This window comes from Schistocerca cancellata, chromosome 2 (genome assembly GCF_023864275.1).
Source record: "Schistocerca cancellata isolate TAMUIC-IGC-003103 chromosome 2, iqSchCanc2.1, whole genome shotgun sequence".
NCBI classification, from domain to species: Eukaryota; Metazoa; Arthropoda; class Insecta; order Orthoptera; family Acrididae; genus Schistocerca; species Schistocerca cancellata.
The window spans coordinates 612611747-612626622 of record NC_064627.1 but is presented as its reverse complement, the minus strand read 5'-3'; the positions used below and the strand labels follow the sequence as shown (position 1 = coordinate 612626622).

General features: G+C 40.5%; 1 protein-coding gene across 1 annotated transcript in view; it reads left to right on the top strand.

The window, feature by feature from the left end:
- Positions 1 to 14876, top strand: part of LOC126147294 (greglin-like) — a 39458-nt gene that overhangs the window by 11844 nt on the left and 12738 nt on the right. The gene's annotated exons all lie outside the window — the stretch shown is intronic.

Here is a 14876-nt window from a genome sequence, read left to right as displayed (position 1 = left end):
AGTCAAAATCTTTTAATATCCAGGAGAATATTCGCCTTATTAGTGCTCCAATAGAAGCATTTTTCTACTGGTTGAGATACGATCGATTTGTAAGTTCTGCTACGAAAGATGATAGCTGTAATGTTTTAACTTGAAGTGAGGTCTGGGGATTAGGTTAGGCGAGGTTGTCGAGCGCAACTGCCCCCATGTTATTATACACTCGCTACAACAAATTGTGTGTGTTCGCAGTATAGAATGTCTTCATTTGAGCGGAGCTTCGCGTTATTCTACAATGAGCAGCTTGAGATAGGTTTATGGTGGAAAAAACGTCTCCGTGCATGTAAAATGCAGACGATGAAATCGTACCTGAATCTGGAAAGCGTAAATATAAGGAAACATTTTCTGTCGGGTGTTTCCTGAGAAGGTAAAGAAATTCTTAATTTATACAGTTTCATAATTTATACAGCTGTATTATTTTCTTCGTGCAACTTTTTTTAAACTACGGCTTCAAATGCCTAGCCCCAAATAATGAATAGCAAAGAAATAGTTGGTCTGTTCCACTTATACCACTATTCGTTGACCAGATCGGTTATAAATGAAAGGAACAGGGCCCTTCATTTACGATTGCTTTGAGATCGCTCAACACCGTACATACCAAAACTGTTACGTACTGTAAGAGCGCTAGTATTTGATTTATAATACAATCCGTTGTGAACGTCCTTAACAATTTCAATGTGTGTCACAGAACGCATACTCTTTGTAATACCCTGCAATAAAGCATTTACTTCTTTCGGAATTGGGTACTAAACTTTGGTTGTACTGTTAGAAATACGGTGTAACACCTGTAGGTATCATTTTAATATCTCTTTGTCGATTTACTAAACTTTCAAAATCTAAGAAAATAAAGATCTTTGTAACAGCGTCAAAAAGAATCATGAATTGTTTGGTAAGCTCTGCATCCCTACGTGATGGAAATATCTGTATATAATAACAGACATTCCCAAAAGCTTTTACATGTTTTGGAAACGAATAATGCGATGTACGTAATATCTTATTTATTAGTCTTCGGTGTAGTAGCATCAAATAAAAATAACTAATGACTGAATCAATATTTATACAGGATGACAACAGTTTATAAACAGTAAACTCACAGAATACAGAGAGAGATATGTCATATGTGTAGTTATAAGTTTATAAGTATAATAAAAGGCACTGAATGGTAAAGCGTCGTTTGACAGCAATCGCCTCTGAAACTTCTCAAAACAAAGTATCTATTAATTTTTTGATAACGGAACACGATTTCCAAGTAACATTTAATGACAGGTTTTTTCACATTTTTAGAGTCTTTCCAAGCTGTCATAGTGCCCACACGACGTTCAAAACTTCTTGGTATGAACCATGTCAGCACAAATTTAATTCTAATCGACCCTAATACTTACTGAAACTTCAGAAAACACCATATAATCTTATTAAAATAGTTCGACGACGTCCGGAATTCTCTGCTATCTTCCGCCAATTTCTGGACGTGTTCGCACAAGTTCACTAGTAATATGTCTGTACAATGTCCTAACAGCTGTAAGTTTTGTGCACGATCGGGACCCGAGGGCAAGCCCTTACAAAGCGCCTTAAACTGTTGACGCCCTCGGGCACAACTCAGTAAATGCGTTTACATCTAGCAGCCACGGAAACTTCCCTTCCAGATTAAAGCTCTACAGAAATGCTCTACACAACTGGCTGACTTGCAGCCTTGGAAGAAAGGACACGGCAGGGCAACGGCTTGCCCACAATGTGAGAGTATTTGCAGAATGATTATCTTACTCTGTGGCTGCTTGTGCTCTTGCGAATCTACTTTAGTGATTGAAATTGCCGGGATTCGAACAGTCGTCTGTCCGTCCTGCGACTGTTGAGGCATCTGCAGGTATCATTTTAATATCTCTTTGTCGATTTACCAAACTTTCAAAATTTAAGAAAATAAAGATCTTTGTAACAGTGTTAAAAGTAATCATGAATTGTTTACTAAGCTCTGCATCCCTACCTGCTGGAAATATCGTACATGTGAAGAGACGTCTCCAAGAGTGTTGCCTCGAAAGGCCAGAGCCCCATTTTATGTTACTGTCAGGAGCACTATTTTTATATGTCCGAAAAGTTTGTCAGAAAGTGACAAACTAGTAAAGGGTGGGATGTGCTGGGAAATAGATACTGAGAAAAAATTTCAGTATTTGTTGTGCCCTTTCTTAGGTAATTGTTATGGAATTTAGACGGCAAGCCTTTGCCGGCCAGAGTGGCCGAGCGGTTCTAGGCGCTAGAGTCTGGAACCGCGCGATCGCTACGATCGCAGGTTCGAATCCTGCCTCGGGCATGGATGTGTGTGACGTCCTTAGGTTAGTTAAGTAGTTCTAAGTTCTAGGGGACTCATGATGACAGCATTTAAGTCCCATAGTGCTCAGAGCCATTCGAACGACCAGGCCTTTGCCAGCACAAATTCAAGAGGACCGTCAGAGACGGTGTCGCCAAACGTGTTCTTCCTTTGGTTTCTTAAAATCGAACGAGAGAGCGATGTAAAAGTGGAAATGGGAAGGTGTTACGGATCGAACCGAAGCCAAACAATGGGTAGTCTTGTACACTACCATCTGCAATTGGAGAGCAGAGAAACAGGAAGGAATGCTAGGGTTTAACGCCCTGTCGATATCGACAGCATTAGGGCAGAGGACCAACTTGGAATGTTTCAGGAACGGGGAAGGAAATGGTCCATGCTCTTATAGAGGAACCATCCAGGCATTTCTAGGAACGATTTAGGGAAATTTGAATTGCCGTCCCCATGAATGAATGTCCAGTATGGCAACAACTGAGCCACCATGCTCGGTGCTGTCAGAACAACTGACACAAATTGTTTCTGGTGGGCCCCTTGAATTTGAGTGCGCAGAGTGCGTTATTGGTTAACTTGTTGCTTTACAAAGAAGCAGAGTAACTCCTCCACTTTTTTTCTTAATAATTTTTTCTCCTCACAACCTATCTGGAAACATCCTTCCAAGTTTTCGAATGTTTCTGACCACACTGTATATCCGCTGCTTTGTTTACAGTGTTGTTTAATGTCTTCGCGACAATTTAATCTTCCACAGCTTTTTCTTTCCCTAAACCAGCGAGTGAAGGACAACTCTCCACTTTTTTCAGGTCCTTTTATCCTCTTGTTAATTTATTAACTCTTGTGCAGGTATTATCTCCGATGTAATTAAAACCTTCTGGATCTCAGATCTAATCTCAGCCAGTAGTAGGACAAGGAGAGCGTCACCCCAAGGTAGGTCACCCCAAAGTGAGCCACCACAAAGTACTGTTACCCAAGATGGCTGCCGTCACCCCAGGGACAGCGTTATCCCAAAGTACCGTTGTAGAAGACGGCGTCCATGACACAAGTACGTGACGTCACGTGACGTCAACTGATGATGCGATTGAGGTCGGCAGATGATGCAAAGATGGCTGCTTTTGGAGGGAAGATAGCTCAATTGCACTACCTCTACTAACCTATGAAAATGGAGAGAAAGAAAGGGCCACTTCCACTAAATTAAGACACCTCTTCCTAGGAACTGGGCATAAGTCTTTATTGAAACAATTAGAGGCAGTGGCATATGTTCGCCATCCTCTTGGTAAATATTCATCAATTTTGCTCTAAGGAGCTACTCCTGGAGCTGAGGCAAGTTAGTATGGTATTGTCGTTCAATTCGAATAAAAGTTTTATAAATTTGTTTCAGTTTCCTTCAATTTGTTTAAATTTGATTAAATTTATTATCTAACTACAGCATTAGTGTCGTGTTACCGCTACAAGATGCTGAGATATCGATAACTGTATTACGTGCACTCATTCAGGTATTTACACAGTTAGAGGCAGTACCACCATCAAGTGTGTTCGCCATCCTCTTGCTAAAATGGACGTTACGGTTGCTCCGAGAGCTTACTTCTGTAGGGTTCGAATGGTTGGTAAGTTGGGCTTTTTACTTGCAGTGAGTGTTTGTGCATTGAATTATTTTCGGGTGATTAAGCGTTGTGAGCGCGTTTGCATGCATTATTTCGGTGATCTACGAATAGATTGCACATCTGCATGGTATGTACTGAAATATTTCGGTAGTTTAGGAGTTGGGTTGTTTTTGGCAGGAGACCAGACAGCGATGTCATCAGTCTCACCGGATTAGGGAAGGACAAGTAAGGAAGTCCGCCGTGCCCTTTCAAAGGAACCATCCTGGCATTTGCCTGTGACGATTTAGGGAAATCACAGAAAACCTAAATCAGGATGGGACCGAAAGTGGGATTCAACCGTCGTCCTCCCAAATGCGAGTCCATTGTGCTAGGCACTGCGCGACTTCGTAATTAATGAGTTGTTTGCTTCTCAGCACATCTGTGTAATGTATTATTATTTAGGAGTAGTTTCGAGGTCTGTAAACTATATATTGTGACTCTAAGCATGTTGGGGTGAGTGCCTTGCATCAGCGTAATAAATAAATTGGGTGAAATCCGTAGCTAAATAAATTGTTCAAAAAATTTAACAAAATACACTCGCTCCTCACTCCAGCAGCCAAGAACAGGATGATTCCTTTTTTCACGCCCATTTTCCTCCCCTCCAGACCGCTGGCATGGTGAGTGTTTTGTATCAGCGTAATATACTAGGCTATATCCGTAATCAGATGTATGTAGGAAACGTGGTTGGATGACGAAAATCAATTGAAACTAGGTATTTGGAAGCGTAGTGAGCACCTTTTCTTGCCTATATGAAAGAGCAGCTTCTAGTTGGGGCGACACCATACTAACACCACTCAGCAAAATTCATGCACATTTTCCAAGAGGATGGCAAACACACTTAATGGTGGTAGTGGCTCTAATTGTTTAAATAAAGACTTATGTCCAGGACATGTAATACAGCTATTAAAATCCCGATATCTAAGCCTCTTGTGCCGATAACACAACACTAATGCTGTAGGTAGATAATAAATTTTAACAATTTAAACACATTTAAAGAAATGTACACAAATTTAAAGAAATTTATACAAATTTAAAAAACAAAAATTATAGAAATTATATTCGAACTGAATGGAAACACGATACTAACTCCCATCTGATGTTAGAGCAAATTTCGTGAACAGAGACGATGATTGTGCTGGGTCTAATTGTTTAAATAAGGACTTACGTCCAGTGATACAGCTATAGATATCTCACCCTCTTATGGCGATAACACGACACTAATGCTGTAGGTGGATAATGTATTTGAACAAATTATATTCGAATTGAATGAGCATGCTCTAGTGGAGGCAACACAATACTAACTCCCGTCAACTACAGGAGTAAGCTCTTAGAGTAAAATTAGTGTGAATTGCAAAAGAGGATTGTGGTACTTCCTCTAATTGCCTAAATAGAAACTTATATGTAGAGCTGAATGAGCGCATGTAATATACCAACAACCAATATCGCAGCCTCTTGTGGCAGTAATACGACACTAATGCTCTGAGTAGATAATAAATTTAAACAAATTACTTTCGAATCGAATGAGCAGCGTCTAGTGGAGTCAACACAATACTAACTCGCCTCAGCAGCAGGAGTAAGCTCTTAGAGGGAAATTAACGTCCATTTTTTTCCAAGCGGATGGCGTACATACTTGGTGGTGGTACTGCCTCTAATTGTTTAAATAAATACTTATGAGTGCATGTAATATAGCTATCGATATCTCAGCGTCTTGTGGTGGTATCACGACACTAATGCTGTAGGTAGATAATAAATTTAATCATATTTAAACAAATTTAAGCAAATTTACACAAATTTATAAAAATTATATTCGAATTGAATACCATACTGACTTGCTTCAGCTGCAGGAGTAAGCTCTTAGAGCAAAATTCGAAATTCGAAGAGGATGGCGAACGCTCTTTATGGTGGTACTGCCTCTAATTGCTTAAATGAAGACTTATGCCCAGTTCCTAGGAAGAGGTGACTAACATTAGTGGAGGTAGCCCTTTCTTTCCTGCCATTTTCTTATGTTAGTAGCGGTAGCGCAATTGAGCTATCTTCGCTATCTTTTCTCCAAAATTCAAACTTGCTGCCAGGAGGCCATGGCTTTTTCTTAGGTTAGTAGAGGCAGTGCAATTGAGCTACCTTCCCTCCAAACGCCGCCATCTTGGCTATCGGTACTCACGTCATCAGCTGATGTCAGTCGCATCATCAGCCGACATCAAGTGACGTCACGTACTTGCGTCATGGCCACCAACTTGAATAGCGGTACTCTAGGGTGACGCCGATTCTGGGGTGACGGCTGCCTTCTTGGATAATTGTACTTTGGGGTAACCCACTTTGGGATGACCTACTTTGTGGTGACGCTCCCCTTGTCCTACTACTCCCAGACATTGCTTAAATCATCAACACTAATCAACTGTCAACGGCCTTGTCAAAGTTCGCAGCAGATATGAAATTTTTCAGGGCACTCTCTAGTCGTTGAGGAACTGCCACTAAACAGCGGAAGAATCAGTAATTATCAACAGCATGAGTTTGCAGAAGGTAATGAAAAGAACTTGGTTAACGACACATGTTACGTACCTGCAGGACATGTGGTCTCTGATTGAAGAAGTGTCATGATGATCTCTCCATTGGCAACAGGTTCCGAATAGTTCCTCACTCTAATCTGCAGGATTGGGGGAAGTAACCGTGAGATATTGGTTGGTTGGTTTTGGGGAAGGAGACCAGACACCGTGGTCGTCGGTCTCATCGGATTAGGGAAGGATTGGGAAGGAAGTCGGCCGTGCCCTTTCAGAGGAACCATCCCGGCATTTGCCTGAAGTGATTTAGGAAAATCACGGAAAACCTAAATCAGGATGGCCGGACGCGGGATTGAACCTCGTCCTCCCGAATGCGAGTCCAGTGTCTAACCACTGCGCCACCCCGCTCGGTAACCGTGAGATATTCAGCAATGTAAATCATTTAGGATTGAAGTAAATGGAAGTGCAAAGAAATCAAGACGGAAAGGCTGCACGAAAATGTGAAGAAATCAATAAAGAAACTGTCGTCGAAAGCATTAATTCAGCGTTTAAAAAATCAAAATAACCTTCCATGAAATTTAAGGCAATAGTGTAAACATTTGCCTGATGCTAACATGAGAAGAAATTTCATGTGGAAGAACAAGGGGTTCCTGTATTAGAGTCGGCGATTGAGGGACCTTTGGAAGATATTCGATAGGAATTTCGAGAATCTTTGGGGGATGTGACAAAATAACTACCATTCAGGTTGAACGGTAGAATACATGACAGACAACAACAGACTTTAGGGAGGATATCACCCAAATATCCATTGCAGTTAAGTCGAGAACTATCGTACACTCAGCTCAACGTCTCAGGCATCCAGGTTACTGACAGTGGTAATGTACAGAATTATGGGGAAGATTATTGAGAAGTTTTAAGGCGACGATCAATTGGCACCTAGAAAGGTAAAGGCAATTCTGTCTTTGTGGGTGATAATGAAAGTAAGGTTGAGGAAAAATCAAGATATCTTCGATGGATTAGTCGGCCTAGGAAAAGCTTTAACAATGTAGAATGGTGGAATATGTTTGATACGCTCAGAAACATAGGAATAGGCTGTAGAGAAACACAGATAGTATGTAATACGTACAAGAACCGGGAGGGAACAATCAAAATCGCGGTGCTTGTATTACGAAGGTTGTAAGAAAGGGGTGTAGTCTTTCGCCGCTACTGTTCAATCCATACATCGAAGTAGCGATGCCAGTAATAAAAGTAGTGTTCAAGAATGAGTTTAAAATTTAGGTCAAAGGATATCAATGATAGTGTTCGCAAATAGTAATCCCATACTCAGTAATAGTGAAGAATAAGTACAGAGTCTGTTGAGAAGAAGGAACGGTCAAGTCTTTTCGGTTTTCCTACAGTCCATACTTCGTTATCATACAATACCGTGCTGCAGAAGTACATTCTCAGTAATTTTTTCTTCATATTAAGTCTAAGCTTTGATCCTAGTAGACTGCTTGACCACGAATTTCCTCTTTTCTTGTGCTACCCTGCTTATATTCTCCTTGTTCCGTCTATCGTGGATTATTTTACTGCCTAGATAGCAGAATTTCGCAACTTCGCTATCCAGAATCCTAATGTCAAATTTCTCGTTGTTCTCTTTTCTTTTACTTTTCATTGCTGTCATCTTCCTTCGATTTACTCTCTATTCATATTTTGTATTCATTTGACTGTTGATTCATCTCAACAGATTCTCTTATTCTATTTCACTTTCACGGAGAACAGCAATGTCGTCAGTGAATCTTACAATTGATATCCTTTCATCTTGAATATTAACGCAACTGTCGAGCCCTTCTTTTATTTCTGTCACTGCATATTCAATGTATAGACTGTACAGTAGGGGCGAAAGACTACATCTCTGCGTTACACACTTTATCTAAGCACTACGTTCTTGGTCGCCCACTCATATTATTTCATCTTGGCTCTTGTACACATTATATATTACATGTCGTTCCCTATAGCTTTCATCTATTTCTCTCAGAGTTTCGAACATCTTCCTCATTATTACGTTGTCGATCAGTTTTGCTTCTATTGTCAACCGCAACATCAGAAATGCCTCCCTGATGCCTTTGACTTTTCCTAAAGCCAAACTGGTTGTCATCTAACACACCGTCTGGTTTTCCTCTTTTTCTAATTACTTTTCTTCTCGGCCACTTGGATGAATGAGCTGTTAAGCTATTTGTACCGCAATTCTCTCAAAGGTCGGCTCTAGGAGTCTTCATCAGAGTGTGGATGATGTTTTTCTGAAAGTCTCATGATATGCCACCGCTTTCATATATTCCACACACAAAAGTTAGTATCCGTTTTGTTGCCACTTTCTCCAATGGTTTAAGAAATTCCGATGGAATGGTCCCTATCCATCTTGTATTATTTGACCCTAATTAGTCCAAAGCGCTTTTAATTTTAGGTTCTAATATTGGATCCCAGTTCTCTTTCCTGTCGACTCCCTCTACAGATTATATCAACTGATCACACAAAATCTCCTCCTTATAGAAGCCTTCAGGGTTCTCCGTCTACCCGTCTGCTCTACTCTCTGCATTGAACTTGGAAACCCCATTTTTCTCCTAACGTTAACGTCATTGCTTTATATAATTTCACCGTAGGCTGTTTTGACTTTTCTGTATGCTGAGTAAGTCCTTCCGACAATCATTTCTTTCCCGATTCCTTCCAATTTCCAAGCACCCATTCCACCTAAGGTTCCATGCACTTCATATTTATTCCATTCGTAAGTACCTGCATATCTGTAGCCCTGAATTTTCCTGAACATCTTTGTACTTACTTTTTTCGTCGATAAATTGAAATATTTCTTCTGTTACCCATAGTTTCTTCGCAGTTACCATCCTTGTATCATTTCCAGCTTCTGTGACTGTCCTTGTTAGAGATGGACACATTCCTCTTGAAGTCTATTTTCGCATTATTGCAGCATCTATATCCTCAGAGAACTTCAAGTGTATCTCTTCGTTTCCTGGCACTTGCGTATGCCACATTTTTGCACACTGTTTCTTCCTTACTCGTCTTGTTAACTTCAACCTAATTTTCATCACCAATAAATTGTGATGTAAGTCTGTGTTCGCTCCTGCGTACGTCTTAAAATCCAATATCTGATTTCGGATCTTTGCCTCACTGTGAGGTAGTCAGACCGTAATCTTCCCGTTTCTCCCAGCTTTTTCTAAGTATATCTCCTCCTCTTGTGATCAATGAGCACAGTATTCGCTATTACAACCGAAATTTATTGCAAAACTCTATTACTCTTTCTCCTCTCTCCTAGCAAGCCCTTATTCTTCAGTAATTCATTCTTCCGCTACTTTCGACACAACCACATTCGAGTTCCCCACGACTACTACATTTTCATCTCCCGTTACGAACGAATTACCCGTTCAATATACTCATATACTTTCTCTGATTCTTCATATTCTAATTTCGACGTTGGCATTTATACCTGCACTATTGTTGTCGGTGTTGGTTTGTTGTCAATTCCGAACAGGACAATATTGTCACTGAACTCTTCCTTAACTACCTACTCATAATGAATCCTACTCCTGCTATACCACTTTCTGCTGCTATTGGTATTACCCTATGCTTGTCAGACCAGGAATCTTTGTTATCTTTCCATTGTTTGCATATAGAAGTAATTTGAAGTGCAGAAGTCAACATGTAATCGCGATTATCAAGAATAAAAATTGAATTTGTGGAAATAAAGAAGATAAATATCGTTTACGAACCTTAATGCGACGTTGGATTGTCGGACTTTCATAAAATCTATTAGTGTGTTTAGCAATACAGTGCATTGTGATTTCTCCGAGAATTAACAATACTGGGTGAATCTGCTACTGTCACAGTCCGGACGTTGCGCAATATTTCGCCGACAGCTTGTATGTTTAAGACGTTCCCTAAGCGACCAGCTTTTTAGTCAGAAGATATCATACTGGCACTGTTGTTCAGCCTTATCCTTCTGAAAGTGTTTCCATAAAATAAAATCTTACGGTGACTGTGAATATTGTAGCTGCTAAGAGAGACGGCGTCTTCATCGCGAGTTGAAGCAGTTTTTCTCCGACTCTGCCTGGCGTTCTCTCAGAACCAGTGAAGCAGAAACCTCCGACCGCCAACTCATCCTGTATCTAAGCCGTTCTCTTCTTACAGCAGCCACGAAGAAAAGACATTCATCCACAGTGAAATTTTTTCACAGATTGTTTGTAGTAGACAGGTAAATACTGTATAATGTATGCATCTAGGCAAAAAATTCAAAAGAGAGCTTTTTTTAATGCAGTACCTGTCTTATCTTTGCCAATGACAAAAGTCAAAGAGCAAGATAATTAATTAATTAATTTTTCTTATGAGTAGCAGTTCACAAAGTAGTATGGAACGAAATCAACCGAGAGTAAAAAAAGAGTAAACAACAATTCTTGGAGGACCAGTGCAAAGACGCGAATGAAATTATTAACGTTGGTAAGCAGGAATATGCCTATAAATCACTTAAACAGATCTTTGGAAACAGGCAAATAAAATTCAGTAGAGTCCAAAATGAAGGTGGAATAGTATTATATACAGGGTGGCGCACGAAATGTGTTACCATTTTGTTTTTAATATAAACTTTATTGTCAATACAATATGAAAGGAACATATACTACAATGAAGAGCCGTCCGTGGAGATTTCTTCTAACTCAGCACATGCTCAATATGTCCACCATTTCGTTTCCTAACTTCCTTCAAACGAACACTGAAGTTAGCGATTACCCTACAGCAAATGTCTTCAGTAATTTCACTGAATTTGAAGAATAAGTCTTCTGAGCTCCATTAAATCACGTGGACGTTTCGGGAAAATTTTTTCCTTTAGGTACCCCCAAAGAAAAAAGTCACATGGATTTAGGTCTGGACTATTGGGGGGCCAATTTTGTCCGTCATTGAAGCGATCTGCAAACCTCAGTGAAATGATCCGCATGTCGAAATTCTCGTGTAAAAACTCCAACACAGTGTTTGCAGTATGTGGCCTTGCTCCATCTTGCATGAACCACTGCGTGTTGAAGGGCAAGGCAGTAGCAAGAAACTTGGAATGAAGCTATTGCGAAGGATGCTCAAATAACGCTCGCTGTTCACAGTTTCTTCAAAGAAAAAGGGTCCAAAAGTCCGTGACTGGAAATTGCTGCCCATGCTGTAATCCTCAGAGCATTGTCGTTCATGAAGCACTTGTGGGTTTTCAGTGGGCCAAAAGCGTACATTTTGTTTGTCAACCACACCGTTTAAATGGAAATGTGCCTCGTCTGAAAACCAAACGTTGTTGAGAGTTTCTCCCCTATCCTCCGCTCACTGAGCTAACAGTAGTCTCTGCTGCTTGTGTTCTTCAGTGAGCTTCTGTGAACAGGTCATCTTGTATGGGTACATAAAATGCATTGAACGGAGCGTCTGGATATTCCTAGTTGCACTGCTGCCTTTCTACACGATTTCCCGGGACTTCTCTGTACAGCAACACCTACCGCGTCAATATTCTCCGGCGAACAAACAGGCTTAGGCCGAGGTCGCTTCCCTTGCAATACTGTTCCTTCCTGTACAAATTCATCGTACAACCTGTGGATGGTCTTCTTGCAAGGGAGCAATCGTGTGTTAAACAGTTGTCGAAAACGCCTTTGAGTCACAACAAGGCTTTTTGTTTCATGAAAGAGTAACAGAAATGCCGATCGTTGCTGTGTCGTCAGTCTTCCATTGTCAGCTTCCTAGTCTCCTAGCGGCAGTATCGTGAATTACACGTCATTTTGTAATTCATTTGCTTTTCCAAGCTCTGCTGGTACTGCTGTAGAGATCCCAGCGGGATATCTAATGTGCGTCGAAAATTGTGAAAGAAACAATTGGTAACACATTTTGTGTGCCCCGCTGTAAATAGAAAGACAGAGTAGAAAGGTAGAAGGAATATGCAGGAAATAGTGAAGATCTGAAACTGGAGAACGCTGAGGAAATCGATCTGGAAGAAAATGGTGCTATATCTTGAGCAATGAATTATAGCTTGCAGTCTGGCAGCTAAAAGCTGGGAAAATCAATGTAGTTGATGATACACCAGTAGAAGTCATCAAGGTGGCTGGAGAACAGTGAAGTCTTACGTTATATATGAAATCGAGGAGCTCCCAACGAACCTTAAGAAATATATCACAGCGCCAACAGCAATGAAAGCACTTACAGACCGATATGAACAATATACCACTCCCAGTTTGGTAACACACGCCTCGAAGATATTGACCTGTATCATTCTAGGGTGGATAGAAGGCAGGATAGATGCAGGGATGACTCAAAATCAATGAAAAAGTGTAGGAACACAAATACAATATTTAGCCTACGGTTAATCTTGAGAAAAGATTAAAGAAGGGGCAAGACACAATATTGCTTTCACCGACTTAGAAAAAGCATTTGACAGAGTATACTGGCTACAGCATTTTAAGGTGATGATAGAGACTTGCATAAAGTACGAGGAGGGATTAATAATTCAGAGCCTGTACAGAGACGAGTTGTCTGTGATAAAGCGTGGAGGATATCAAGAAAAACCTACTATTAAGCAGGATGTAAGGGTTGCACATTCTCTCCTCTCTGGTTCAGTGGATTCTTTCATACGGCAGTAGATCAAGCTAGGGAGAAACCAGGAGCTATGGGAGGGATTTAAATTAATGGTAAGAAAATAGACAAGCTGAAATTTACCGTTGTTGTTGTTATTGTGGTCTTCAGTCCGAAGACTGGTTTGATGAAGTTCTCCATGCTATAATAACCTGCGTAAATCTCTTCCTGTCCGAGTAAATAATGCAATATACATTCATCTTAACCTGCTTAATTTACTCATCTATTCACCTCCCTCTACAATTTAACCCCATCCCCTACACTCTTTGCGCTAAAACAAATTGTGGATCCTCCATGTCTCAAAATATGTCTTACCAACCCATCCCTTCTTGTGGTCAGGTGATCTAACCATGTAATCTTCATTATTATGTTGCAGCACCACATTTCAAAATCTTCTATGCTCTTTTTATCTGAACTGTTCGTCGTCCATGTCTCACTTCCATATACGGCTACATTCGAGACAAATACTTCCAGAAAAGACTTCCTAGTACCTAAATCTGTATTCGATAGCAACAAATTTCTTTACTTCAGAAACGCTTTCCTTGTCACTGATAGTCTACATTTTATATCATCTATACTTCTGCCATCATCAGTTACTCTGCTGCTCAAATAACAAACTCATGTACTACATTACGTGTCTCGTTCCGCAATCTAGTTCCTCAGTTAATTCGACTAAATTCCATTATTCTTGTTTTGGTTTTGTTGACGACCTCCTTTCGAGGTACTGTCCATTCCGTTCGGTTGCTATTCCAAGTCCTCTGCCGTCTATGAGAGAAGTAATAGAATTACAATGTCATTGGAAAACTTCAAAGTTTTTATTTCTTCTCGCTGAACTTACTGCTGATGATATGGCAGTGTTAGGTGATGATGCCGAACAATTATAAGGGATGCTGGTCCACATGGAAAACATCCTCAGCTCTTCCTACAGTATGAAAGTTAATAGTGGTAAAATAAAAATCTTAGTGGAGAGCATCACTTAACAATGAGCGAATGGATACCGTCGAACACTTTGCTACCTAAAGAGTAAAATTTCATCAGACGTAAAGTCAAGGAAAGATATTGCAAGCAGAATCAACCAGACAAATGCTGTTTTTAACAACAGAAGAAGTCTTTTCACATCCAGGAGCATAGATAGACATCTCACGAGAAATCTCATGAAGACGTTTGATTGGACTGTGCTGCTGTACGGAAATGAAGAATGGACAGCTGGGATAGCAGAGAAACATAAAGTACAGAAGCAGCGCTCGAGATGTGGTGCTACAGCAAAGTGCTCAGGGTTTCCTGGGTAGAAAAGCTATCCAATGAAGAAGTACTACGGAATGGAGGAAGAGAAACCTAGTAATCAGTTACGGGACTCGTGGATCGTCCATCTGCAGAGACATGATAGTATCATTCGAAGTATGATAGGAAGGACAGTAGAAGCATAAAATAAAAGACGCAGTCCGAGACTAGGATACTGGAGGAAACCTGCTGCATCACCTTTACCGCTCTCAAGAGGAAGGACGAAGTCAGAAAAGACGGAAATGTACGGTAACGTACTGCTGATCAACCTGATTGTTGAAGAGGTAAGAAAAAGATCCTCAACTCGTAGACTCCATTTGAAGTCGTGCAATATTCACTGTCTCATACTATAGGAGTGAATACCTCGTTTAGGACTCTAGTCCAGTCGTTGTCTTTCTGGTTGGTTTCTTGCTGCTCGTATCTTCTTCTCGTGAGGAGAGGAAGGGGACAGGATCTTACTCAGTTGCTGTATTCGTCGTT